The sequence below is a fragment of the Podarcis muralis genome, chromosome 5 (genome assembly GCF_964188315.1).
Source record: "Podarcis muralis chromosome 5, rPodMur119.hap1.1, whole genome shotgun sequence".
Classification (NCBI taxonomy): Eukaryota; Metazoa; Chordata; class Lepidosauria; order Squamata; family Lacertidae; genus Podarcis; species Podarcis muralis.
Window position 1 is genome coordinate 43,548,806 of NC_135659.1, and position 27,245 is coordinate 43,576,050.

General features: G+C 43.3%; 1 protein-coding gene across 13 annotated transcripts in view; it reads left to right on the forward strand.

The window, feature by feature from the left end:
* DAB1 (DAB adaptor protein 1) overlaps positions 1-27,245 on the forward strand; it is a 570,912-nt gene that overhangs the window by 357,409 nt on the left and 186,258 nt on the right. For 2 of the 13 annotated variants that reach the window (XM_028733329.2, XM_028733333.2), the window contains exon 1: positions 21,162-21,431. The exons of 2 other annotated variants lie outside the window; for them this stretch is intronic. The gene's annotated coding sequence lies outside the window, so the exon portion shown is untranslated. Of the gene's footprint in view, positions 1-20,892; positions 21,432-21,513; positions 21,664-27,245 lie in introns of those variants that run through there. 9 more of the 13 variants (XM_028733332.2, XM_028733335.2, XM_028733343.2 and 6 more) reach the window with 8 other exon arrangements.

The following is a 27,245-nucleotide window of genomic DNA, read 5'->3' on the forward strand; positions in this document are numbered from 1 at the left end:
GGCAGATGAGTCACAAAGAAAGAATTGAGAAGGCATAAAGCAATCCATGCAATGACTCTGACAATTATGAAGAAGAGATAGAGGAGGAAGCTATACAGTTCATTTCACTTTTAAAGCCAAATATACATTTCACACACTTTCTGAAACAAACTCTAGACTAGACTAAACCAAACTATACATGTGTCTTTAATTGCAGTTTCCCTTACAAAACACAAGCCAAATAAATAAATAAAAATGATTCCACTGGGTGGGGGAAAGTTAGAAAGAAATAGGAATAGCCCAGTCTTTCAAGGCTTTGAAAGGAAGAATGCATGTTGTATCACTTATCCATATAGATTTATTGACACAGACATGCTAAGCATTACTGCACCACATGGGTATCAATATTTAATTTATTGCAATGGGCTATATGCAGGGATGCGTGTATAGGGAAGAACGGGGAAAGAGAAGGGTGGGCGAGAGATTTCATGTTGAAAGCTTTGTGGAATAGTTATCTTTGAAGGATATGAGAGAAAGGAAGCTACTATTTTGTACTCCAAAACAGACATATAAAGCATCTCCCTTTTTGTTTCAAGAATAGGTAAAACATTGCTATACTTCAGCACATTCTGTTCCACGTTGGCATTGCTGTCAGCTGATGTTAGGAAGGAGTCGGGATCACCACTGTCCTTTGAAAATATGATCTGCTTTGTTTCTGTCTGAAAACATTTCTTTGTCGTCTTAAAATGTCATTGCAGCTCACTTATGCTTTATACCTTTAAGGACAGAGGAAGAAATGAAATTCTAACAATAACATGAAATGTAAGTCATAGAGTGCAGTGGGGTGGGGGTGGGGGTGTATGTGGGTGTGGGTGTAAATCTACAAGATTTCAATTCATTTTCTAACATACATGAAAAGAGACAGCAAACATTCTCACTTTTAGACTGGAAGAGACTTCCTTTTAAAAACTTCCATGAGAGTTATAGCTTGTTGGAGAACTATCCACTCTTCACTTCCTCACACAAAATGTCAAAAGTAAACAAGCGATGCTCAAGCAGAATGCATCCACACAATAACTCTTTAGTGTATTCTAGAGTTTATGACAATTCTACACCTTGACTGTTTCCTGGCAATTTTGCTGGATGCGTTTCACATTTTTTCCAGCATGGTTAGGAGAAAGGTTAATTCCTCACAGGCAACATGTATCTTTCAGTGAGTTGTGTTGCAGTCTGAACTCAACAGAATACAAAAGTCAATGCTGCAGTGCTGCAAGCATCACTCCATCAGCGCAAGCCTCATGCCTTCTGCCATGTGAACATGGAAACAGGCAGAAGTGCTGGTGGCAGCCAGTGGAAAGTCCTCTAATGCAGTGTTCCCCAACCTTGGGCCTCCAGCTGTTTTTGGACTACAGCTCCCATCATCCCTCACTAGCAAGACCAGTGGTCAAGGATGATGGGAATTGTAGTCCAAAAACAGCTGGAGGCCCAAGGTTGGGGAACACTGCTCTAATGGGGTGTTCCAGGGGCATGGTGGAGCTGTGCCAGCTCAGTGTCTGCTGGATCCTGATCCAGTGCCATGGCTGTCGGTTGAGTGCTCCAGGCTGCAGCATGTGTCTCCCTCACTTTCCAACCCAGCCGCCATGTGCAGCCGGGCCCCAAGTTCAGTGGTTCTCCCACTGCTCCATTCAGTCCTGTTGCACAGTGTCCAGTGTTAAGATTGTGCTGTAAATAGGGGGTGTCTGTTGAGAAGCAGTTCACTGCCAGGGTCTTGAAAAAGCAGCAGAAGCAGATTTTTCCACTGTATATCAGTACTGTTCTGTATGACAACACTGTGTGTGAAAAAGAAATCAAATAGGGCATTGCTATGGGTTATATAGAGAGACCTTCCTGTTGTGTTCTTGTTACCTCCTTTGACCACCCCCTTCCTTCTTTGCTCATACATTTTTCCTGCTCATAATGTAGTGACTCAACTGGTTTTCTTGTTTTATATCCGCCAGACTACAGGACCCTCCAATAATTCAGGGAAGGACAATGTAGGCTATAGGATGAAAGTGTTTCATTTTGAGGTGACAGCCTGGAATCAATATACGTATGTGTAGGTCTCAACTAATAACAAAATTCTGTTTTAAAATGTGCCCACATTGTAGCTGTGAGGACTGCTTTTTTGTGAATTCCTTCTTCCACGATACAAGAGATTTCATTTAATATAATATCCAGCATGGACTTCCCTCAAACAACAAGCTATTAAGAGTTTGGAGGCCAGCCAGAAGAGGAAACAAGGTTGTTATTGGCATGATTTTAATCATGATAGACAATTAGCACAGCTTAATTATGTTAAGAAAGAAAATGAGCGCGAGCAGCAATAATGAATTTCCCTAGTAAATCTCTTGTGCCCCAAAATAAAATAGTTGACCTATAAATAGAGTGGAATTAGAAGAGGTGTTAGTCCACATGGCATAGCATTGTTTACCTCACACCAAGCAGAATTTCTGCAGTGGAACTAGAGGCAAAAGTAACCAGGCAGGAACAAGCATATTCACAGTCTAATACTAGCAGGATCTTATATCATTTCAGAAATGCATTTAATCAAAGTGATGGTTTGGGGCTGGATCCAAATGTGTCCCTTTGCCTGATACAAGGAGTTTCTTGCAACAGAAGGAGTCTTCTGTCAGTGGAAGGAACCCTTCTGTCAGAAGAAGACTTTTTTTCCCTAGGAGGAAGATTTCTTCCGTTTGGTGAAAGGAACGTTTGGATACAACTCAGAGTTTATAGTTCTATGAAGAGCAGAGAAACAAGTAATCAACTTTTCATCACTGAGAGAGGGCATTTCAAAGATCTTTCAGTTTTAATCGAAGAACAGCTCTAAGACTTGGATGTGTTTCTATGACATCCAGTGTCCATGAGATAAAACAAAGAGGTGTTTGTTTTTCTAGCTGAAATGCCTAGTATTAAGTGTTCATGTGATGTTTGTTCCAATCCTATACCTGCTTGCACCCAATTGAACTCAGTAGGACTTAATTCTGAGTAGATAAGTATATTATAACACTGTCACAGGACTTTAAAAAAAAATCATTCCTAGATACAAATACATCAGGCTTATCAGGCTTTCATGGTGTTGTAGGTACATTTCCCCCCCTTTCCTTGAGGAAATTCCTAGCTGCAATCCAAGCTCCCTATGTGCCTGGCTTGTATGGGGAGTCAGTTGGGCAGAGTTGTCCCTCCAAGTCAGTGCTGTCTGCCTCTGGCCACCTGAGGGTATAGAGTGATGCCAGTGTCATTCCATCAGTGCTGAGCTCCCCATTTCATCCACTAAACATGTGGGAAGATGAAAGTACCAATGGCAGGGTCCCTAATAACAGTGGCCCATTGAAAGCTGCAAAATGTGGTTTTCGAAATGCAAGAGGGTGCTGAGCTGGCCAGAGATTTTCTGGCTCCTAGGTTGACTCCACTGCTATTCCTTAATGGCATTAGGCTTAATTCATGCTCAATTGCTGAGACAGCTCCAGGCTGATGCAGCAATTTGCCTGCCGCTGCCTTCCTTCGAGAGCCAGTGTGGTGTAGTGGTTAAGAGCGGTAGTCTCGTAATCTGGGGAACCGGGTTCGTGTCTCCGCTCCTCCACATGCAGCTGCTGGGTGACCTTGGGCCAGTCAAACTTCTTGAAGTCTCTCAGCCCCACTCACCTCACAGAGTGTTTGTTGTGGGGGAGGAAGGGAAAGGAGATTGTTGGCCGCTTTGAGACTCCTTAAAAGGGAGTGAAAGGCGGGATATCAAATCCAAACTCCTCCTCCTCCTCCTCTTCTTCTTCTTCTTCTTCTTCTTCTTCTTCTTCTTCTTCTTCCTACTGCAACATGAGCAGCATGACTGTGGATGTGGTGGCAGCTCTGTCACTGTCACTGTCATTCATCTCTACTGCTCAGAAGGAGCAGGACATCCCGCTTCACCACTTGAGGTGCCACCCTGAACTGCTGCCCTGCCAAAGCTTCTATTACCTGGTTTGCAAAGTGGTACCTATGATTCAGCGGCGGCATCAGCAGGTTATGGTGAGATTTCATTGAAATCTCATGAGATTTTGGTGAGATCTCAAGAAATATTTCCGAATAGCTACACATGTAGTATTTGCTTTTGTACCAAAAGTCAGGCTATGGGTGCAACAAGGATTTTTGAAATTCGAGAGGATTTCTTTGCTAGAAGAGGTCCAAGAAAGCCAGTGGCATTAGGTCAGTTCAAAAATATATAATTAATGAACATAACCTGCCACTGCAGCATCAATGCACATTTTGCTTACGGTGCATTGCTTCATCATGACTACTGATGTTGGGAAAAGATTATGTATCTCATTAAATATATCGCAAAGTGGAAGATTACATATCTCATTATGCAAATGCAGAGGGTAACACTGAACTTATTTGTTGCCTTACTTAGGAATGAGGTATGCTAAGATGCACATGACTTAGGATGTTTTGAACATGGGAGGGACGTTGTGTGTGATTATTGGGTGCAACTCACTCTCATTTTCAGACTGTGTCACAGTGGATTGAACAGACAATGTAGCAGTGATGGATTGTTTCCATTTCGTGGTATCTAAACCTCTTGTCCCCTTTGAACTTTAATGTGTCACATCTTGGGAAATTCAAGCTTGGGAAATAAGCCACTCATTTCACTTCTCACTTCCTCATTGTGAACCAGGACCTGTTATAGTAGTGTGCTTATTTTTTATCTACCCAGGTTAGGTTTTTTTATATAAATCAAGTATTATATTGCAAGTTTGCACAGCTCTGGTTTAGAATCAGAACTGTCGCATGGAAGCAAATTCCTAAGAAGGTATCTGGAGACATGAACCAGTGCCTGGAGCCATTGATGGTCAGGAGAAGAGTGGAAAAAACCCTGAAGCTTTTATCCAGACAAAATGTAAGTGCTCCTTATTCAATGTGTGTCCAATTCAAGGATAGGAATCTTGATTCATTCTGAAAACTCATACCTGCCATTCCTTGATCTAGTGCTTTGAGGGTGATAGTAGTACATTAGCTGACTTGCCAGCTTTGTACTTTCCTGAACAGGGAAGACCTAACCACAGTGATTCATGCCTTGCTTACATTCAGACTGGACTGTTGTAATGCACTGTGTGGGACTGGCTTGAATAGTGTCTGGAAATCAAAACTGGTTCAGAACCAGTTGATTGATGTCATGCAGTTGATTGATGCAGGGTTCATGGAGATACAGCACCACTAGATTCTCAGGTTCTACACCCAGTTTAAAGAGCTGGATATTAAGTGTGTTCACACACATCCAATTCAGGACCCAGTTTGGCAATTCAGAATGGCTCTGATTAGGCACAGAATGATCCAGACCCAGTGTGGCCCAATTCTATAGGAATCTCATTGACGTGCATCGTGAAACCAAAATGTCTCCAGTATTTTGGGTTTCCCCCCACAAAGTAAATGAAATTTGGAGACATAGTAACTTCTGAAGGTTACAATTTGAAGATACTGTAATATGTCTGCCCTTTTCAAAGACTGCTTTGAGTTTTGCTCTGTTCAACTCAATCTGGAACAAATTTGCCTGATGATTCAGTTCATAATTTGCAGTTTGGACAAGTTGGGTCTGCATCCCTACTGGGCCACTTTGGGAGGAAGGGTGGGATAACTAACTAACTAACTAACTAACTAACTAACTAACTAACTAATAAAAATAAAGCTCTAAACCATTTGGTCAGGGTATATCTAGCTCTGCTCACCCTCATGCAAACCCACCTTTAAAGTTAAGTCTTTAAAGGTTGTTTTAGACTGACATCTGGGCATAAAAAAAAAGCAAATTTAAAATTTCACAATTAAGCAAATAAATTTGCGGAAATTAACCTATCACTTTACCATATCTGATAACTGTTGATATTTAGCGTATGCAAATTTGCACACCTTTTATGTGACTTCTTTTGCCATTGCATCATTATTGTTAGTCTTTACACATAAGACTAGGCTTGTGTGTGGTGATATGACTAATTAGATAAATTGAAGATATGTTTGTGTGAATAAAGATTGCAGAATTTGGCCTGCAAACCTTCACAACTAGGTAACTTATTTTTAGCATGTTCTCCATCTGTCTTATCAACAAAGCACTTTAAGGTAATGACTTGGGCATATTTGATGATTGTTCATTTTGAAAGATGTCATTTTAAGAATTTCTAGAGGTTTCAAAACTGCCCTGTGGGAGATCTGTTCTATACCAAAATGTCATTTCAGATTCTGGACTACATATTTCCTTGGACTTTTGCTTTATAAATGTTTCACATCACCTGCATTTTTTATCATTGCACTTTCATGTGAACTGTGAATTCCTTGTGGATAACCTACAATGCCTACCTAAAAGCTAAAATATTTTTTGGGGGTGGGGAAAATAAAGAAATGACTTTGTTCCTATGTCAGAAAAGATGAAACCACCTAATGATTCCTCCTCTTGTGCCTAGATAATTTTTATTAATATTTTAGCAAATGGAGTCTTTACCGTGTCATTCATGAACCCATGTGTTGAAATTACAATAAGCATGCTCTTAAAGTGCATTATCAGCTTGCTGCTACTATAACATGGACAGAATTATGTCTTATCTCTCCAGCGGCATAAAATACTGTCAAACTGTGTCATACAAAATAATAATTTGGGTGACTAATTTGTCGGTGGAATACGCACAAGAAGTAAAGTAAAACATGTTAAAGGTGACTTACCAGATATCGTTGGGCTCGAATTCACAATCACTATCAGACAACGTGGTCAGTCGTCAATGGTGATGGGAGTTGTAGTCCAACGACATATGGAGGGCCATAGTTTTCCCACTCTGTTTAAAGGTGAGTGAGAGGCAGGGAAGGGAAGAGCTCTCTGGTGAGAGCTGGGAAGGTCCACCTCTTTCTATGTGAGACAAGGGTTAAGAGCTCCCTTTGAGAGAGGACACTGCATTTTCTCTTTCCCTTTCTATTTAGATTAGTTTATTTTACTTTATTGAAATATGAAAAAGCTTTAATAAAATTTTAGAGGGGAAAGACAGAAAATGAGTAACTCAGAGAAAGCAGCATTGACACATTCACCTATCCCTAGTTATGCCTGGGATTCTTACAATGTCACTGAGGTTCAGCTGGCAGAATGCTGGCTGCTCAAACAGGTGCCTAGTCTTGATGACTCTATGGCTGGGCAGGCCCCGTCACCATTGGTGCTGGCATGGCTATGTAAGAACCTTTGTAGTTAGACCATGCTTCCTCAACCTTGGCCCTCCAGATGTCTTTGGCCTACAACTCCCATGATCCCTAGCTAGCAAGACCAGTGGTCAGGGATGATGGGAATTGTAGTCTCAAAACATCTGGAGGGCCAAAGTAGAGGAAGCCTGAGTTAGACCAATGGCCTCCTTGTCACTCCCTATTTCTACATCAGTGGAAGGAGCTATGCTACAAGAATCGGCTTCTCGCAATACCTTTTAAAGGGTTAGATAATTTGTTGGGAGAAAGATCTTCATACACCAGAACCACTGGCATTGACAAGTGCAGGCACTGGATCTTCTCTCGGACATGATAATTCTCATCACTTTGTATCTTAAAACACATGTAAAGGCTGCATGGAACTCCTTACTGCTTAGTGGAGGGGAGCCCAAACAATGGACATGACCTATGACATCCCTTATGCATAGAATTTGTTTGCTGTGGTTTTGATTAAACAGCCTGAACTGGGAGGACAGAGCCTCTGAATGATGGTTTTAAATACTATGATAACTTTTTGTAGCATGTTTACTGCAGTCCTGCATTACTTACTGCACTGAAGTTTTGTTGAAAGGAGCAGGACCTCTGCACAGCATCTCAGCCATCTTTTCCAATGCGTGATACAGCTGATTCTTAAGAACTTAGGAACATTATGTGGCAAAATCAATACATGTCACTGATATTCTAGGTACTACATACTTCATACATGAGAATGCATGTTTCCTATGTGGGGTGCACTGACACTTGCAGAAAATTATGTTGCATAACTGCTTCGATCAGCTAAGTGCCACTTTTAACTAATTGACCGCTGATTCCCATTGACATTTGCAAAATGCACCTGATTAAAATTCATTTTAAAGCAAGATGCTTCAAAAATAGCTTTCAGCATTGTTCCCCACCCGCTGTAAACAAAACCCATATTTTCTTGAAATGCAGAGCAAGAAAAAGTGGAGCGTTCCAATATAACTCTGGTTGCTTTACACCATGTACGGCCACAATAAAAGGCATTGACCAATTGCTTTATTTTCATGTGCTGATTTATACAAATCTAGTTTGAATAATGAGAGGCCCAGCTGGTACAAATGGTTGTGAAATGCCTTTCAAAGCCATCTCTAACAGAAACACATTCATTCTATTTTAACCAAGAACAAATTGTTTCAAATCGTGCTTGAGTCTCTCAGATGTACTGAGCACAAATCCAAATGACTGCTTGGAAGGGACAATTAATTTATGTGCTTATCTCGTGCCAGATGTGAGCACTGACAGGTTCCTCTACAACAGTTCCCTGAGCAGCTCCCCAGTGAGTACAATTTTGGGGGTGGAAGGTACATCACACTACCCACACAAAGCAACCTTGGCAGGCAAACTTGCTCAACAACCTATTTATTAGTTGCTGTACTCCTCCCCTGCTGTTATATTAATATAACGAATTGTTCACAGGTGCTCCAAATGAGGTTTAGATGATCACTGGGAGCGCTGTTACCAAAGCAAGCCAAATTAGGAGGAGCAGATGCATCAAAACCACAACAGTCCCTTAGCAAAAGAACAAAACATTTAGTCATGAAGGTCACTGCACACACATGGCCTTGATAACCCTTGCAAAAGCCAGACTTATAAATCAAGTACAGTACAGTGCTAATATTTGTATTTGTGATGGGAGGGTGGGATTTCTACTCTTTAGGTCTAAACTGGAGGTGTAAGCAGTAAGTGGTATCTATAGGGAAAGTTACACAGTTGCACTTGAGGAATTCATGTCAGCTCTTCATTGTGCACACTTTACTTGTTTGCACTACCCATGCACAAGTGAACAAGGGTGTTGGTGGCAGAAAAACGTGTTAGCAAGGGATGTAAATCCGTTCCAGTAAATGGAATTTCATAAATCAACTTGTGGTCAGGGTAGAATAGTAACATATCCCTGCTTATTCTTGTGCTTTATTTTTCTTCAATATCCAATATGTAAATATTGTTTTCCCCCTTTTGTACCTATGTTCATGACATGTAGGTAGGTAGGTACAAACACACACATACACATGTGACTACTGATTTTAGAGACTACTTCATCCATCTCACAAAATAAATTGTAGCCCCCAAAAGGCCCACAGAACTGGCTGTTTTTACGGCAGTGCATTGACAGCTACCATTCTGGAATTTGGTAGGATAAACAAGCTAATAGGATTCCAACGAGAGTTTGGTAAGCAAATGCCTGACACAGAGACTCTCATGTCGAGCTGCATGGTTGGGTACCTACGCCAATCACTCCCAAGTTGCATTTACATCTCTGCATTTTAAAGAAAGTTCTGTTTAAGTGACAGAGCTCTATAGGCTTCTGACAAATACTGATTTGTATTTATTTCATTTCTGAAAATCCTAGATCTGTTCCTTGTCAGGAATTCTGCAATGAAATGGTAGCAGATTTAGCCATCCAGCTAAATTTAATTGTGAATGTAGTTAAGTCACTGGGGTGGTGGTGGTGGATTAGGTTAGGTTAGGATGAGGTGCCATTCACACAATTGGCAGTTTCACAAATGGCTTTTGAAAGGTAAATTGCAGGCTTCCAGGTTGATTCTGGATTTGGAACCTGTTGTCAAAGTAGAGAACTTTAACTTTTTGCTCTCTTCCCACTATGGGCCCAACTTAGATCAGCCCCACCCCCCACCTGCAATTGGATCTTTTGGCAAAAGACAGGATAGGGTGCCCCATCCAGATCAGGGCAGCAGTTAGCGGGGGGGGGGGGGTTGGGTAAAGGATTAAAGACACCTAAAACAAGGTGGAACTGAGTCCCCATGGCTGCATTTTGCTTTTAAGAAAAAGCTATTCATGTAATTTCCAAATGCATGAATGACATTGTGTCTACTTTGGCATTCAGTTGTAATTTGGCAGTTAATAAATCTGGAAATAAAATGCAAAGTTAAGCACAATAAAGATGTGCCTTCAATCACATGAATGTAAATTGCAGAGGTATAAAAGATGCATGTTGTCTTTCCCAGCCTTTTATCCCCCTCAGTGTTTTAGACTGTAACTCCCACCACCTCCCAGTCAGCATGGCCAAGGGTCAGTGATTATGGAAGTTGTAGTGCAGTAATATCTGGAGGGCAGTGGGTTATGAAACTCTGCAATAGATCCTTGCCTATTTATGATAGTATTAGCTAGGAAGTTGATTAAATGTTCCAGCTAATGTCCATCATCATAATGTTTTCTCTGATGTGAGCAGGAAGACAGTATTAAGCCAAAGAATATAATTCAAAGTATGAAACAGTAAAATATGCAATACAATTAAATTATGATGCTTGAGAGCTGAAATATATTGATCAAATGCTCATCCCTTTGTTTGATCATCATCTTAGGGCTCAGCAAACACACTAACACAAGCTCTCAAAAATAATCCCAGATTAAAATAAGAAGAGACAATGTCAGTGACTTGCTAGGTCCATTTCCTTCCCCTATCAAACTCGAGAGAAGAACAAAGTAGGGTTATGAAACATTTGACATTTATTTCTGGAAGAGGGGCATGTGTGTCAGTCACATGCAAGGGTCATAAACACTGCAAAGAAAAAATCTTTGTAGTTATGTGCATCCTTACAGAGCAGACAATTTGAAAAAGGCAGGATGCATTTATATGAAAGCTGTTCTCTTACATGCATGCATTTTTCATTATAAACCTATAAGGGATGCTGCAGAATATTTTTTATAAATAACTGTAACTGCGCTCTGCAATCTTGTGTAAAGAGGGTGTGTGTGTTTCCAACAGTGTCACTCAGCTGACTGTAAAGGATCTGTCAGCAAGCAGAGAGGGAAGTAATCTTTGGTGATTCTCCTCCTCTGGAGCAGATTTAGGGAAGTGTAAGGGAGTTGTGTGTGGTGGGAAGAGCAGGATTCTCCAAAGCTTTATTGTCTCCTCATTGTCCTGGCAGAAGAAGTACTGTAAGCTGAGTGACACCTCAGAATCCTTTTTTTTTTTTTACTTATACAATGCATAAAATATAACTGGCCCTGCTAGCAGAAGCTCATGCAAGGACTTCCACTAGTGCAATGGGGCTTCACCCCCTTTCTCCCTCCACTCCCTCCCTCCAAATTGTCTTGGGCTGGGATTAGGAGGGCCACCAGAACAGCACATGGTGGAGGAGAGGAGAGATCATTCCACCAGGCAAGCAGAAATAGCAATTACTAACTTGCCCCATTGATTTTAGTGGAAACTAATTTACATAGTTGGACAGTGTTCTCAAAGCTACAAACATGAGTCTGACCAAACTGCGGGAGGCAGTGGAAGACAGGAGTGCCTGGCGTGCTCTGGTCCATGGGGTCACGGAGAGTCGAACATGACTAAACGACTAAACAACAACAATTTACATAGTCTGGATCCAACCCAATGTTATTAACTTATATGTATTGTGAAGATGGATGGATGGATGGATGGATGGATGGATGGATGGATGGATGGATCTCCCCCTAAACCTTTGGGACTGGGAGTTAGAGAGATCTAAAATAATGGTGGTTGTAACGATGTAAGTAAAATGCCCTGGGCAAAGCTTTTTAAAACAAAAGCAAGGTGCATAATGACACAAGTCTTATGAAGAATAGCAACCCTCTCGTTTTGTGCCCATGAAAGACACAATCACTCAAACAGACAATTGTTCTCCTTTAGCAATAGATTGGCTTCTGCTTCCACTTGTGTCATATGCAATTTTCCCTCTTCATATTTTGCTTTAAAATATTTAGACAGAGTAGCGGGTTTTAAATGTGTCATTGACACAAATAAATGTTTAAGTAGCCATTCTACCCTGGGCTCTGCTCTTGTCAGATCTGATAAGCTAACCATGTTTGGATCTGGTCAGTAATTGGATGGGAGATCTCAGAGGAGCACTGAAAAGCTCAAGAAGTTTTCTTGGTTATTCAGTAGGTGGTATTTTAACCTCAGAGTAGGGTTGACATCCCAGTAGGGATAATGGCAGGGATGTCATGCCTCAAGTCCTGCCATAGCAGTCTTTTCCTTAAGAAAAAGTTCTACTGGTTGTGTCTAAAATTTATTGTAGTTTCATTGTAGTATACTTTTATTGCTATGTTTTTAGTCTTCTTTTTTTTTGTAAGATGCCTCAAATGCTTTGATGAGGCACCCATTAAATAAATAAGGCCATCAGACAGCATAACTTCCCCAACCTAGAGCCCCCCAGATGTTGAATGACTGTAATCCCCAATGAGCCCCAGTCAACATGGCCAGTGGGTTTCTCAGACACAGGAACTACTCAGCCACAGTGCCACTGTCTTGCCAGGATTAAAGCTTAGCTTGAAGTTCTCACCAGCCAAAAAGGGACAAGGGGATTCTCACCTATTCCCTCTACTTCCCACAACCCCTTGTGCCCTCCTCCCCCAAAAATCTGTTCTAGGGGGTTGCGTACCTTTAGTCAGTGGAATCCTCATTTGGATCTTTGTCCTATCTATAAATATCAATTTAGCAGAAGCCTACTTAGGATTGAATCCATAATAAATAAATAGCTAACAAATAATAAAGTGCAGTTGAAGTACTGAGTGCTGTGCAGATTCTCTGTGGTCTAAACCACTGAGCCTCTTGGGCTTGTCAATCATAAGGTAAGCAGTTCAAATCCGTATGACTCGGTGAGTTCCCATTGCTTTGTCCCAGCTGCTGCCAACCTAGCAATTCAAAAGCATACCAAAGAAAGTATATAAATAGGTACTGCTGCGGTGGGAAGGTAAACAGTGTTTCTGTGTACTCTGGCACTCATCATGGTATTCTGTGCACCAGAAGTGGTTTAATCATGCTGGCCACATGATCTGGAAAGCAGTCTGTGGATAAATGCTGGCTCCCTCGGCCTGAAAGCAGAGATGAGTGCTGCACCCCATAGTGGAATTCAACTGGACTTAACCATCCAGGGATCCTTTACCTTACCTATAACTCACAATTTTGATATGAAATGCTCCATATATAGTGTTTGGGTAAGGTAAAAGGTAAAGCAAGCCAGAGTTAATGCTCTGGAATAATTTGAAAAATGCTACCACTGCAGCTTGGATTGTTTAGTCTTTGTGTTACGGACAGCCCAGATTCAGAGTAGGCTTCTTGTGCCAGCCACTGCAGAAACCTTAAATCTTAGAGAGATCCAGCTCAAAAAAATAGCTACAGTTAAATAGACAAAGCCACAAAAATTGAAAAGAAAATGAACATATATTAAATTTGTCGACAGGAAAGAAACATGTTAAAGCTTTTCTTGACCCCTGCCTTCAGCCAGGCTGCCAATCCAGCCCTGCAATGATTGTTCTGCTTATTTATAAGGGCTTAAGATAGAATGTAGTAAAAAAAACCAATAGGATTGTGATGCCAGACATCTTTGGAAAAAGTTGCATTATATAATACTGAAAGAAAAAGCCTCATTCTTCAAATAACTTTCTCCAAAGTGATCTTACAATTGCAGCACCCCAGAGTGAGTGTTAAGTTTTTGTGTCACTAGGAATGCATCAACTTTGACTATGGTTGGGTTTTCCAAGGTCACAGTAAGCTCACAACATGGGAAGCTGAGCCACCAGCCACTAGTATGTCATACCTTAAATATTGGAAGTGGGAATACACTTGCAGTTTAACTGCTTCCACAATGAAATCTTTACAAATGATTACTTATTTAAGTTGACTTCAAAGTGCCCTGGAGTGGGGCATGAGATACTCAATCATTTGCACATTTCTAGGCAGTTTTCAAGATTGTTGAAAACCCTGAACAGGGAATGTGTGATCAGTTACCACTCAGCCCAGATTTCCACTGATGATTCAGATATTTAAAGCTTCATGTTAAAAAGTCCTGATGAAGTGCTAGCTCAGTCAATCAATTATGAATTCTAAGGGTTGCAGCCAACTAAGTGGCACTCAAGTGTAGACCCATTGAAATCACTGCACCTATGTTAGTCATGGATAGCTCAGTTGGTAAATCATGAGACTCTTAATCTCAGGTTTGTGGTTCAAGACCCATGTGGGGCAAAAGGTTCCTGCATTGCAGGGGGTTTGACTAGATGACCCTTGTGGTCCCTTGCAATTCTACCGTTCTATGATTCTACTATGACCATTAATCCCAATGAATCTACTTTGACTCACATTGGCCACCATTCTAAAGTTTGGTTTTAATTCTGGAAGTGCAACACTATTGCACCCATCAAATGTCCACACTGTTGCACGCCATACACCTGCAGTTAAAGCTCTGCATACTTAACGTCACCTGAACGCATCTCAAAGGATGTGTGTTTAGGATTGCAGCTTTAAAACACAGCACTACCTGGCCTACCACCACCATTGGGGAAATCTTGAGTTTTCATTTACACCTCAGTGAATCTGCGACAGTTGAGCCTAGTTGACACAAAGCCTGAGAAAAATGCTAGGCTCCTTTCTGAGTGGAGATAAATTGGGAGTTTGGGAATGAAAGACAAGATATGGAATCGTGAAGCTGCTAATAGCTCTATTGCACTTTTCTAAGTGTGTGTGTGTGTGTGTGTGTGTGTGTGTGTGTGTGTGTGTGTAACACAGTAGAGTAGTTTCAAGCATCAAAGGATGCTCTTTACTTAGCCAGTCTATATCGCCACTTTTCCCCCGGTGCATCTGGTGCATTTTTGTTGGTTTAAATATTTAATACAGTTCTATTCTTCCTTGAAGATTAAAATCACAATGACTTAAAGCACTGGAAGCCATCAAAATACATCAAATAAAATGCTGTCAGAAAGCCACCAAAACAGTCATTAATAAAAACACAATATAAAAACAATATATAAAGATTAAGGGACCAATAAATCAACCGCTTGCTGAAATAAAAATGTCTCTATAGACGGAAGGAGTAGACTAAGCGTGGAGGGACCAAAACCAGCCACCCAAAGCATATCCAACTGCCCTGACCTGATCCTAAGAACCTTTCCCTTCCATGCTCACAAACACATTTATATACCTCAGTTGATGTTTGCTAAGCAGAGTCAGAGGCAAAGGGACAGAATAGATTCTTAACTGTTTCTTTTCTCAATGTAAACGGCAAAAGTTCTCTATACACCTTAGTTGCCCATTGCTGTGTGCAAGTTGTGACACTGGCAAATCAAAGTAAGCAAGTGAGGTACTTAAGGCAAGCAGGAGTGCTCGTGAAATAACTCTGTTGCTGTTCACACAAGGTCAGAGGAAATGAAGAATCCTTAGTGTGTACATGTTAGTGGCTGATGACACCAAACTGAGAGGGATAACTAATGCCACAGAAGACAGACCTGTGGGTATAGGGAGGTATATGAAACATAATAATACTAATAATAATAATAATACAGTCATACCTTGGTTGATGAATGCCTTGTGAGTCGGTTTTGGCTTCCAAATGCCAAAAACCCGGAAGTGAGTGTTCCGGTTTGTGAACGTTCTTTGAAACCCGACATCCAATGCAGCTTATGTTGCTTCCGAACGTTTTGGAAGTCAAATGGACTTCCAGAATGGATTCTGTTTGATTTCCAAGGTACCACTGTACAATATTACCTTAATCAAATGGAGAACTGGGCCAAAACTAACAAAATGAATTTCAATAGGGACAAGTGTAAAGTTCTGCACTTATGCAGGAAGAACCAGATGCAAAAATATACGATAGATGGGGGACACCTGGCTTGCCAGTAATACGTGTGAGTACTTCCGGGTGGGGAGGAGTTGCGGTCGGTCTACGCGGCCACCCACTCCTTTCTGGGGTTGGTGGGACTGCGTCCCGCATCATTTGGTGGTCCCAGCCACGTCATAGCTCCGACGGCCAATCCGGCTGGTCGGGGGGGCATGGCTGGGACCATTTAAACCTTGGCGCAAGCCAGGGAGCTCCCTTCTGGCTCGGTTTGCCGATCTCCCACCCTGACCTCCCTATTTTCAGGTACTGACACTGGCCTTGCTATGGACCTCAGTTGTCGCCACTGAGGGGCCTGGTAGGAATTTTTCCACTTGGCAAATTGGCTTGGGCTATTTGGTTTTTGCCTACCTCGTAGCAATCGTCACAACTTTGTAAGGTTTTGTGGTTAGGCATTAGTTGAACTTATGTTGGGGGAGGGGAGGTGTGGCCATCACCTGCCCCTCCAATATTAAGGGTATTCTGTTAAAGGAATCTGGGGGTGTGGATCTTGTCCGAAGCCTGTGGAGAGGCTAGGGCCATGCCACAACACTATCGGGAACCCAGGGGTGAGTGTGAGTTGATTTGCATTGACAGTGCTCCTCCTACTGGTGGTTGACCCTTATAAGACTCCCTGCATGGCGGGCTGAAGTCGGATATAGTCGGGTCAGTTCCAGTGCCTAAGCCAATACCACTCACATTCTGTAACCAATAAAGTTGTGGCCTAAATTTCCCCACTAACTATTACCCTAATATCTGTGTCCCTAATATCTGTGTGGGGGGTGGCCTCGGGCTCTTGACACGCAAAAGGATCTAGGGGTCTTAGTAGAGCACAAGCTACAGTGTGATGCAGCAACAAAAAATGCTAATTCTATTCTAGGCTACATCAACAGAAGTATAGTGTCCCAATCAAGGAATGTAATAGTCCCACTGTAATCTGCCTTGGTCAGACTGCACCTGGAGTAATGTGTCCAGTTCTGGGCACCACAATTGAAGAAGGATGTTGACAAGCTGAAACGTGTGCAGAGGAGGGGAACCAAGATGATAAAGGGTCTGGAAACCAAGCCTTATGAGCAACAATTAAAGGAGTTGGGTATGTTTAGCCTGTAAAAGAGGAGACTGAGGAGATATGATATCTATCTTCAAATATCTAAGGGCTTTCATATGGAGCAAGCTTTTGTCCTCCTGCCCTGGAGAATAGGACTCGAACCAATGGCTTCAAGTTACAAGAAAGGTGATTCTAACCAACCACCAGGAAGAACTTTCTGACAGTAAGAGCTGTTTGGCAGGGGAACAGTCCATGAGTGTAGCCAGGATTTTTGTTGGGGGTGGGCAGGCTTTTGTTGGGGTGGGAGGTGGGGGTAGAAACTCAGATGTGTATTGATTTTTATCAATTTAGGGGAGCAGAACCTCAGATGTGTATTGATTTTTATCAATTTAGGGGAGCAGCTGCCCCCTCCCCCGGCAATGCCCATGGAACAGTCTCCCTCAGGAGATTGTGGACTCTCCTTCCATGGAGGTTTTGTAGCAGAGTTTGGATGGCTGTTGGCTGAGATTTCTGCATTGCACGGTTTGAACTAGATGACCCTTGGGGTCCCTTCCAGCTTTAGAGTTCTGTGATTCTGTCACTTTGGTAAATATTGATCACTTACCTCACAATCCACCATGTGGTTCTCCTACCAAAGGTACACTGTGGCTGTTCAGTTTACTTGAAAGTACATCATTTGGATGAAATATGATAGGCTTCTGAATAGACATTCATATATTGCACTGTCAGATTCATAGGGTTTGCACAAGAGTAGTGCCTGCTTGATTCTACTTGCTAGAGAAAGATCCATGAGCATATAAATGTCCTCATTCAATTACCTTCAACGTAAAGTTATGAACTAAAAATATTTTGCATTAAATTGGAACAGATTGCTTATGGTAACTCTTGCATAATGAAAGGGTACAATGAAGAATTGCAATTCAAATTACTTTTCAGGTCTGTTCAATTTTTTTATTTTTTTAATAGAAAATTGCACAGTATAATTACAGCATATTCATTTGCATTCATATTGAAGCCTTGTGAGCAATTTTGCTCTTTTATACTTTTTAAAAATATTTTAGAAGTGTGACTTGAATCAATAAATTCCAGCAATGAATATCAAATTGACACTTCTCATTCAAAGTTTTGTGTGGGGGTTTTTTTAAACCCTTTCATAAATTTGAATTTTATAAATTTCATAAATCTTCATTGTGTATCCACACGATTGCAAGAGGCTGTTACCTATGCAGGAGACATAACTTGGGGTGCAAAGGCTTGTTCAAAACCTTCATTAAAACTTAAGGCTTGCAATTCATACTCACAACCCAACACAATCCAATTAAAATGAATAGGCTTACGAAAAAGCTATTGTGATGATGATGTTTAATAATTTGTTATTGTTATTGTTATTGTTATCTGGCCCCCTCCTGGCCAGAGCCAGGCTCAGGGTGGCTAACATCAAAATATATAATACATTAAAACATAAAGTTCAGCAATCAACTGGAATACAGCTTAAAATCAGATTAAAATCAAATTTCAGATCAGATGGCTACCCACAAATTATAACTATAGGGATTGGAAACCCTAAGTACGCACCAGGCTCGACTGTTTGTATGAGCCAGTGAGAAGAGTTAGAGAGGCCACTTATATACAGGGCCTTGTAAGAGGAGGGGGGTCAGACTGGGCCCTGACCAAAGGCCTGGCGGAACAGCTCCGTCTTGCAGGCCCTGCAGAAAGATGTTAAGTCCTGCAGGGCCCTGGTCTCTTGTGACAGAGCGTTCCACCAGACTGGGGCCAGGGCTGAAAAGGGCAGTCTAACCTCCTTGAGGCCCAGGAACTCCAAGATGTTATTGTTTGAGGACCATAAGGTCCTCTGCGGGGTGTACCAGGAGAGGCGGTCCCATAAGTACAAGGGTCCCAGGTCGTATATGGCTTTAAAGGTTAAAGCCAGCACCTTAAACCTGACCCTGTACTCCACCGGGAGCCAGTGCAGCTGGTGTAGCACTGGATGGATGCGGCCCTGCAGTGAGGACCCTGTAAGTAGCCTCGCCACAGCATTCTGCAGCCGCTGGAGTTTATGGGTCAGCTTCATGGGCAGCCCTGCATACAGCGAGTTAAAATAATCAAGCCTGGAGGTGACCATCACATGGATCACAGTGGCTAGATCAGGGCAGGATGGTAGTGATTAGAGCCATTAAACTCACTTGGTGCTTAGGCTATGTCATTCTTTCTCAGACTGGCAGAGCAATTTGCATCCCAGCCAGGTAGCGGCATCTGGGATGTGAAGAAATGGTGGAGCCACAGTTGCTCATACTTGCTGGGGTGGAAGGCAGGAGATGGGGCAGACAGAAACCTACTGTCCTGGAGCTGATGTAGAGACTGGGCTCAAATCAGGTCTGGTACCATCAGATGATGGCAGTGGGGCTAACTCAGCCACTGTCTGCCTCATGAGTGGGTGGGACATTCACAGACTGCCATTACCAGGAAGTCCACGGATAGTAAATCTGGCTTCCCGCACTTTAGCTGGCAGAATGAGGAGCTCTGCTAGCGTTCACTCAAGGGGAAGATTCCCAGTGCAGTGCATCAGAGATTTAGTTTGGACTGCACCCTAACCTGCCTCTTGCAAGGAAGAAGAATAGCACGTGAAGAAGCCCAATAAACAAACTTCCCATAACATCTCCAGAGGCAAGCTTCTCTGTGAAACAGCCTCTTCTTCTACAACTATGCTTTCTTTGGTTTTAATACAGGCTCTTTCATCAGGAAGCTGTGTGGAATGCCTCCGTCTCTATTATGGACAGGGTGATATTTGTGGAGAGAAGCTGCTATCACAGAATAGGTTTAATGGGTCGTGAATTTTGTGTCGAGAAGATAGCGTCTGGATGACTCCTGAGCTGCTCGCAGTAGACCTATTGCCTCAGCAGCAAGTGCATTAGACTACATATGCTCAGCTCATTGACTCTGGAGGTAGCAGCCCTAAATGCCTCATTAAATTTTCATGGGTGACTGAGAAGCCACGAGGAAGACGGGGGGGGGCACACCAGCAACCGCCCCATCACATTATTTGTTATTATGATGGTGTTTTCTAGGGAAAGAGGGGAGAGAGAGAGAGAGAGAGAGAAGCCAGCAACCTGAACATGAGCAAAAAAACTCACTTCCAAAGAAACGACCTATTTTCCGTAGGTTTTAGACAATGCACCATTCCACTCGAGATTTATCCTTCCTCACAATGACTTATTAATGAAAAATGGCTGACATGCTATTAAGGAGCATGCAAAAGGTGCAGGGGCATGAAATGGATGGAACGAAGTGTGAAAAAGCAACAACCCTGTGCATCCCTGGTTGGGGACTTGGTGCCCTAAAACGGGATGCCAGAACTTCAGGGTCCAACCAGATTTCTTGAGGGAGGTTTCTATTCCAGACCCTGTCAGAGCGAGCCTTTGCGAGAGAGGAAGCAGTGAATTGCAGGCACGCGCTCTCCCTGCGTGTATACGTGCATTTGAATAATCTAATTGCAAGGAAACTCTGGATTTACAGTACACGGCTGGTTCTTTCTGAGGCGCAGAATGCCTGTAACTATATATAATTTCCCCGCATCTCTCTTGAACACCATCATTTAATGAAATTGGCAAATTAAAGTGGGGGTCCCCCCCCTCGGTGTAATTATAACAGCTCTCCTCCTGCAATCAGTTAAAAAAAGAAAAAAGAAGATACAGAAGTGCAAACATTTGTGAGGATGGATGTGACAGTATTTGGCTATAAGCAGATGCCCGGGCATATTGGCGAAAAGTCTGAATTGGGTCTCCAGGCTTTCCTCAAGACCCCCCCCCCTTCTTTCTTTCACCCCTCTCGCCCTGTTCCTATGGGAAAGTGCGCGCGAGGGGGGGGGGGTACATGGTAACGAGAGAGCCTCGTCCTCGCAAAGTTTCTCTCCCACTTCGATAGGTGCTTTCCTCCCCGAGCGCGCCAAGTCTCCCGGCTGGCGCGTGGAGATGGAGGGGCGTGGAGCGAAAAGAGGGGCGCGTGAGGGGAGCCTCGTTTCTCGCCGTGCCAGGCATGCCTCCTTCCCTGGACCAGGGAGCTTGAGCGTCGCGTGAGGAGAACCCAGCGTGGCTTTCTCTCCCCTCCCCCCATCTTGTTTTCCTTACACGCCGAGGACACCCTCAGAAATCATCCTCCTCATCATCACCATCATCCAGGCGCTAAATCCTCTCCCCACCCCCCACCCCGCGTCTCCCTCGCGTCTCTCCGAGGGGGAGGAGGCGGCGTTAGCAGCAGCAGCAGCAGCAGCGACGGCGGCGGCAGCCAGCGACCCTTCCTCTCCTCCTTGGCCTCCCCCTCCCTCGCTCGCTCTCTCCGGCTGGCCTCTGCTTAACCGCGTCGTCGGGGGCCTGAGAGGGCAAAGGCGGCAGGGGGCGGATGCACCCAGCGAGCAGCGGAGGGGGATGGAGGAGCTGGCGGAGCCGCGCGCGGGCTGAGCTGGGGACGGAGAGCGCGGGAGAGAAAGAGAGAGGCGAGCGGACGGGCGGGCGGCGGGCAGCAGCCGCCTCAGTCTCCGACCATGCGCGGGCGGGAGGGCTCGGCCCGGCGAGGTGAGTCGGGTGCGAGGCGGCGGGCGCCAAAGGGGGTGGGGCAGCCGGGGGCGAAGGCTGCGCGTGCGCCTTGGCGTGGGGAGCAGCGCCCTCGGAGGCGCCCGGGCTTCCCTCGCGCGCGCGCCTCGGGGGGCGCCTGGTCGAAGTCGAGAGCCCCGCTCCCCCTTCCGCGCGCAGCTTCCGCGGAGCGCGCCTTCTCTACCCAGCCGGGCTCCGTTCGTCCCGAGAACAGGTGCCGTCCCCTTTCCAGATGAAAACAAAGTGGGACATGTGCGCGCGTGGGGGCTCCATGGTGCGCGCGCGGGGAGGCAATGTTAGAGGAAAGGAACCTCTCCCCCCCCCCCCGCCCCCAATGGGATGGCATTTGGGTTTGCTCCATTCGCTGAATGCTGGTGGGTTCCTTGCCTCTCAAACGCGAAAGCTGCCTCCCCCTTCCTATTCCTGCTTTGCTTCAAGGCGGCGGGTGGCCCCCACGTGCAGCCCTGCGGAGTGGCGAGGCAACTTTTCTGCAGGGCACCCATCCTACAAATTGGCAAAGAACCGGGCAGGAATAATAGTCCCCCCCCCCCCCTTGTCTGTCAGGAGGTAGCAACTGGGAGTTGTGGAGAGAGAGGAGGCGGTGGATGCTCTATTTCTGCCTCCTTGGACTGCTGGCTCCTCCGTGTAGGCATGATGGGGGGGGGGGAGGAGGGTCCCCTGTAATTGCTCTGGTGAGGAAAAATGCTTCAAGCTCCTCATTATTTTCCCACTTCATTACAAGGCACAGATTCTCCAGGCATTGACAGCGGCATTCATCCCGCACTCATCTTCAACTTGTCTTGCGTTCTCCATACTCCCTCCTGATACATAAAAGAAGGAAGTTTCGCTGCTCATCTCTTTAAACCCAACAGTGGAAAAAGCTTCCTTCCAGCTTTCTGACATGCATTCTTTATTAGACAGTTTGCATTCTTTTAGAAGACAGGCTTCTTTTTCCCTGTGCTCTTGCTTATAAACCCCTATGAAGATCAGCCTTGTCCTTATAATTACTTCTGCTCCCCACTAAAAAGCACAGGAGAGAGGTGGGGGGGGGGGAATATATGATTGTGTGCTTAAAAAATAATAGCAACCAGGATTCAGCGTTCCTGGTGGAAAGCTGCATGTGTGATGGAAATGGAGTTTGTTTTGTGACTGAGTAATAGTTCCCATCGTTCCATTATAGCTATACACAATGTCATGTTATTGTGACAGCCCACAAAAATATGTTTCTTCTTCTGTGTTTACTATTATGCACAGCAATGTTGCAGATGCTTTGGTAGTTCCCTGGGGCTGTTCATAAGGTAATTGCACATCAGATAGTCAAGCAATTTTTCTGATTTCAATAGTACGCAGAAGGAATTCTAAGTCCAAATCAGGGGGGAAAAACACAAAGCCTTTATTGTTTGCAACTGTGCTCAGCTCTGAGCCTAAACCGATATATACTTAGGGATGATCTTGGTTTGCAATCTGTCATTTTCATAATGCATCTCCTGAACATCATTGTGCTGCTCTCTACTGTCCATTTAAAAAAGGTGTATTATTAGAGTCTCATATTTTTAAAAGCACTACTCATTCGTGTGTTTGTCGGGGTTCTTCTTTTATATGATATATTAGGAGTTCAGCTTCTTCCCCCTCCCTTGTGAAAGGAACACAAAAAACTGTTATAACCAGAGATACAATGTAGCATGTCAGAGAAGGATGTCTGCTACTTTAGGACACAAGCTTCATAGTCATTGTAGAGATGTACATGCTGTATGCATCCTCGTGTTACCAGAGTAATTATTGGGTGGAAAGAAAGCTTACTGAGGAGATGACAGAGCATGCTTCACCCCATTTAAAACTTTCACTTGTTCGGAACACATCTAATGAAATGCAAAGGTACAAATGTCATCACTGAGGGTATTTGAGAGTTTATCTGTGCAGACCTCTAGATGTCTCTGTATAGGCGAAGAGCTTGAAGGTGGGGGTGGGGAATAGACTCTTAGACCTTCTCATGTGTAAAAAGGCATCCCTTCACAATGGTGGCTGTGGAGGAACTAGGCCCCTTATCTGGATGTAGTCTGGGAATCCTAGTTTCTTAGCAGGCTTTGAAACAACTCCAGAGACTCACATAATGTTAAACTAAAGATGATTTTGTTGATGGAAATTGTGTCGGGTATGATTTTATGAAAAACATTTCAACACTGTAGCAGCATTTGCGTGTAAATATGATGGTATTTGTTGTAAGCCACTCTGAGCCCAGCTTTGGCCATGGAGCGCGGGATACAAATAGAAATTTGTTGTTGCTGTTGTTGTTGACAGAGGTGTTCTGTCAGAGGTGTCACAAGATTCTCCAAGTACTGTATCTGTAGAGTTTGGAAGCAGCCCACTCTCTTTTTGGATCTACTGTGTCTCAGGTTCAATTCATTATTTGAGGCCAATCTGATCTTTTAAATCCAAAGTCTGCTTTGCTCCATTGATTATAATGGGGAATCTAAAACGGGTGATAACTCTTTTCACATAAGTGGGTGACATTTGCAGACAGAGGAGCCCCTCCAGTGTGTACTAAGTCTACAAAATTACAGCTAGATACATTCTGGCTTTTTCATGCAGGGAATCTTAATTTTTTTAAAATAAATAAATAAATATAAAATTTAATTGTTTAATATATTGCCACAGTTGAATGCAACTTGCAGACAGGTTTGTCACTTGTGAGGTGATGAAGCCTGCCAAATTTAGGGAAGATGAGTGCAGCAGTTCAAGAGCAGACTTGGCCATTTTGGGGTGGGGAAAAAGAAATTCCATGACCACCCCTAGTTTTCTAGAGGAAATCATTTTGAAAATTGGGACATAAAGGAAGTACTCCTGAGTAAGAAGCCTGAAGAAGTTCAGACAGATGCTTCCAGGGGCTACTGAGCTGGTGATTTTACCTTAGTTATAAAAAAAACAACAACTGGGAAAAAGTTTGTCTTGCCACACTGTCTTTCTCTGTGAAGGAAGGAGGGTGTGTGTGTGTGTTAGAGAGAGAGAGAGAGAGCACTACTGTTTTTAATAGTTTATTAGAGAAAACTGTGCTTGGGAAAGAAGCAGGCCACTCCTATAGTCTTAACTTTGCCACTTACACCTTGCTCTCATGGCTAAAACTTGGAGGCGATTGATGGTCCATAGGAAAAACAACTGAGTGTATTTCAACATCCCCCTTCGTTTCTGATACAGTAGTGGCTGTGGAAAATAATTCACTGTGATTAAAACGTAACAGCAGGTGACTGATATCTGTGTAGTGTCATCAACTTGTCAAAGTTAGTCCGTGGGGGGAAGGAGATGGGTCTGCTATGCCAGCGTGTTTCCTGATTGCACAGCAAGTAGAGCATGAGGCTCTTCATCTCAGGGGTCACAGGTTTGAACCCCACGCTGGGCAAAAGATTCCTGCATTACAAGATTTGTGCATTTCAGGGGGTTGCACTAGATGACCCCCAGGATCCCTTCCAACTCTACAGTTCTGTGATGATGAGCATTCCGTACTCATGATCAGCTGATAGGCGGAGAGTTCAGTCCTGGTCTGCAGTGGCCTGCTTTGCCAGCATGTTTCCTTCAGGGAATGCTTTGGCAAAACACCACCCAGCAGGACTGAACCCCACCCCCATCAGCTGATGCCAACCAAGGATATCAGCTGATTGAAAGGCGGACATTGTTTTGTGGGAAATGATCATGTGAGCCAAACTGGACCCCCTAACAGGCCCAGATTAACCTGTGGGCTAGAGTTTCCCCAACCCAGGTGCTGACCACCAGTGGTGTATTTTTGACGGATTGACATATAGCTTCATAAAAGAGAGAGGGCTGTAAAGGTTATTATATTTCTGTTTTAAGAACAGACCACTCTTTGAGGCAGTCTTCCCATTGAAGGAAATGAATATTTCTGAAAATAACTGCAGCGTACATTGTAGCCCCGTGCAGAGTGTCAAAGTGCAGAAATGTATGTGAGTGACAAGGGATTTGGATCACACCTGCCAGTCCTCTCTCTGATATCTAAGTATTGATTGTAACTTTTGCACAGAGACCTCCATGAGTAGACTCCAAACTTATGGACTGTGCCTTGCAAAAATGAAGGTCATGTGTTCAGGGACAGCATGCGTTAGTCATGTCAGTGGCTGGTTGAATGGAAAAGACTTTAGGGAGAGAAGAAAGGAAGATTAAACCTACACAGCAAACTCCAAAAGCCTGTTAGAGAGTTTATCATTTCCTGACCTATCAGTAAAAATTAGCAAACAGTTTCTTTCACACAAAATAGTTCCCAAACTAAATCTTTATTTCACAGGGAACTATTTTTATTACTATAATTATTTTGCCAGTTTCCTAAATTCTGACTCTATATCTGCAGTACTTAATCACCTTCATTGTTTTCGGCCATTCAAACAGAATAAAAATTACTTATTGTTGATGAAGCTCATCTCTCAAGCTGTTGCACAGTATGTTTCTATTGCTGGATGCAGAACTGTGGAAACTGCAGAGAATATATCAAATCTTTTTTTAACTCCCCTCCCCCAATATCAGTCTGCTCCTTGCTGCTGTGTTTATTTAAAGAAAAATAATAACAGGAAGTTATTGCTAAATGTTTTGATCAATATCTTGGACTTCTACCTGCAGTATATTATATTTTAACACCTGCCTTTAATATATACAGTAGTTTTGGAGAAATGCTTTAAATTGAGGCTGCAATTCTACTATACTTACCTGGGAATAAGCCTCTTTGAACTCCATGGGGCTTAACTTCTGAGTAGATTTGCATACAGTAGGGCAGTGGAATGGACTCCCTCGGGAGGTGGTGGACTTCTTCATTGGATGGTCCTCTGACATAGACGCTTTGCTTGAGATTCATGCTTGAGATTCCTGAAAAACAACTACCAGACTTTTAGAAGACATCTGAAGGCAGCCCTGTTTAGGGAAGCTTTTAATGTTTAATAGACTATTGTATTTTAATATTCTGTTGAAAGCCACCCAGAGTGGCTGGGGAAACCCAGCCAGATGGGCAGGGTATAAATAAATTATTATTATTATTATTATTATTATTATTATTATTATTATTATTATTATTATTGCAGGGGTTGGACTAGATGACTCTCGGGATCCTTTGCAACTCTATGATTCTATGAATTGTGCTGGAAACAAATATTTCTCCTCTATTTAAATATTTTAAATGTAGCTAACTGGGATATCTATAGATTTCTGAAGACAAACTGAATATGACACCCCCCCCCCCTAATTCTCACACACTCCCCGGTTTGTTTAATTACATGCAATGTGTTCTTTACACTTAGAAGGAAAATGAATGTGGATGCCTTTCTGTATGTTTTGCTTGAACTCAAAGTGGATTGCTTATAATGCTGAGAAAGGGCGATATCTGTGGCCTGTGTTTCTGTGCGCTTGTGCGATGATTTAAGACCATTTCAGGACAGCAAGGGAGGAGGACATTGGCTCTCATGCTTCTTAGTGGGATCTGTCTTCTGTGAGCACACATACCAGTGGCTTCATCTTATGATGATTGAAATTGATTTTTCTTTTTATCTCAGCTGGTGAAAGATCCAGTGGGTGCCCTTTGACCGGTGGCCCCATATGATGAAGTGACACCAAAAGAGGAGATTATCATCTTGAGATAGAAGCTGTAGGGCATCAAGAGCAAGCGCCACGACATAAGCAGACTTTGTCGAGGCAGTAAGCAGGCTTGAATGCATTTGCAAGCCATAGCTATCAGCATGTAGAACTGAGCGAAAAGAGCCAGGGCCAATTAGGATGAAGGCTGTTTCTCACTAAAACCTCTGCTTC